The 2,500-nt window shown below is 42.5% G+C and overlaps 1 protein-coding gene across 1 annotated transcript in view; it reads right to left on the bottom strand.

Annotated features, from left to right (window-relative positions):
- LOC306940574 (afadin-like) overlaps positions 1–2,500 on the bottom strand; it is a 175,843-nt gene that overhangs the window by 82,318 nt on the left and 91,025 nt on the right.

Here is a 2,500-nt window from a genome sequence, read left to right as displayed (position 1 = left end):
CGTGGGTCCGACCGACTCGACACCGGGCACTGCACTCCCTGTGGGGGTGTGGAACGCGTGTGGCGAATTTGAAGTGGGTGTGGCGAACGGTTCTCGAGTTACGTGGATTTCAGACGTATGTACATAGTATTATTATAGTTAGATAGCAGCATTTAACTACTTAAACCCTATACACTACGTTGATCGGGATCCCCCAGAGGTCTATACTTGGGCCCCCCCTCCTTTCATCCCTCTACTGATTGATTGATTGAAATATTTATTAACAGTTTGCAGAATTACAGTACATTTCAAGCACAAACTCAATACAAAGGCTGTTAACTGTGAGTGGACGACCCAATTAAGCATTACACTTGTTTACAAGAGGGTCCACCATGTTCAATTCATCAAAACATTTAGAGACGTACAAATAGACACTTCTATATAGACACTTCTATATAGACAAAGAACAGAACAGGAATTCATCATAATGGAGGTAAAAAGGGAAAAGAAACGTATGCGGTGAGGGGGGGATTCAGACTTTACGGGGGCCAGTTTCGAATTGCAGCCATCCTACATAAAAACTCTTTCCTGAAAATAGCAGCTCTACTGTCTACAAGCTCACAACACTGTACGCATCACATTATCTTATTATTATATAACATTTCAGAACTGGAACACCAAATCCACTTAGGAGTCTGTTCTGCTCTGTAGTGAGTTTGGCCTCAGAGGTCATACAACCGGAATGCATTTGATAGCCCTGACATGCCAAGTCTGCTGGGCTGATTTGCTTTAGCACAACATAACATAACGTAGCACAACGATTATTGCAACCACCAGATAATGAAACCATGCATTACATTATAAGGAAAAGGTTAACGGTGCATTTATATAGCACCTTTATCCAAGGCGCTTTACATAGATTGTGCATTACATTCACCCATTCACACACACATTCATACACCGATTGCAGCGGAAGCCATGCAAGGTACCAACCAGCACATCGGGAGCAATTTGGGGTTCAGTGTCTTGCCCAAGGACACTTCGACATGTAGACAGGAGGAGCCGGGATTCGAACCGCCGACCCATGGATCATTGGACGACCTGCTCTACCTCCTGAGCCACAGCTTTATGTTATGCTTTAGCTATTGAAAAATAGCAGACCTACAAGCTCGTAGCGCGCCACCGAGTGGCGCGCTACGAGCTTGTAGGTCTGCTATTTTTGAAAAATCGAAGAACGACTGACATAGAAACATAGCTTTTTCAGAAAACTGTCAGGATGTATTAGACATTTTTAGAATCTGATCTCAGGTCAAAATGGGTTACGCCTACTATTTTTGGGGACTACATGTATATATACTATAGACCCTGATTTGATTACATTTTGAGCAACAATGACCTTATCTGCCAGATATTAGATTAACCTTCATTACACACACTATATACTTTACAAGAGTACAGCTCCCAACGATTGGTCAGTCATTTGGCAGTGAGACGTTCAGCATATTTCAATTGTTCAACGCGTGTCTGGAGATTGACTGAGATTAGAAGCAGGTAATAATGTGCTGTTCCTAAATGAGATAAACTAGAAGAGTACATCCACTTTGTTCACATAAAAAACACTGGTAGACACCGTCTCACTGTATGGTAATCTACACTACAGGATGTATCAGGGCTACTAACACACTGCTGATTTGGGGGAAATGTTGCATGACCAATGGAAGACTACACTCTGCTCTATAAAACACTGATTGTAGACAAACTCTGTTACCTCTGAAGAGTAGAAATGTGCACATTCATCTACTGTCCCTTAGTTTAAGAATGGTCATACAACTGGAATTTGATCAGACTGACATGCCCCAGTCTGCTGGGGTGTTTTGGCTAGCAGCACACCATAAATTAAAGATAAAGAACTTTGGCACGGTGACAAACATGAGAAATATGTCCGTACATTCCAGTTATGTGATGCAGTCTACATCAATCATAGATAGCTAATTACACCTCCAAACCGACCGCAGCTTAAATAGGTGAAAAATCAACTGCGACGGAACGGGCTGAGGTCAGTAGTGACTTCTTAGTAGTGGCTGTCATGCTTTTAACAGAGTTAGAATCGTGCTAAGACAACTGACTCGGCCCGAAAAAACGCCATTTTTATATGAGTCCAAATCTGTGCTCCCCCACCTGGAAACAAAGTTAGGCGCCCCTGACCTCACATTCTATACAAAGTGGTGAAGAAGAGTGATAAGACTGGTTGCTTTAGAATGTACAGAATCTAATATCTTAACAAATAAATAAATCGATCGACGTATGGGTAAAATGCCTCACACACACATCCACTCTGTACAGAGTCGTTTACGCTTACAAATGGCAAGTTGGCACAACTATCGATCAAATCCGCTCTGTTGCGTCCCGGTTCTGTGAGGCATTGATCTCTTCTCTAAGTCAGTCATCGCTATAAAGGACTCTATAGAGCACTGAAGTCTGACGCCAATATCTGTAGAGGGCGCAAATCCACAGGTTCATG

Source organism: Electrona antarctica (genome assembly GCF_951216825.1).
Source record: "Electrona antarctica genome assembly, chromosome: 17".
Classification (NCBI taxonomy): domain Eukaryota; kingdom Metazoa; phylum Chordata; class Actinopteri; order Myctophiformes; family Myctophidae; genus Electrona; species Electrona antarctica.
The sequence above is the reverse complement of the archived record's forward strand: the minus strand, read 5'-3'. Positions and strand labels throughout refer to the sequence as shown.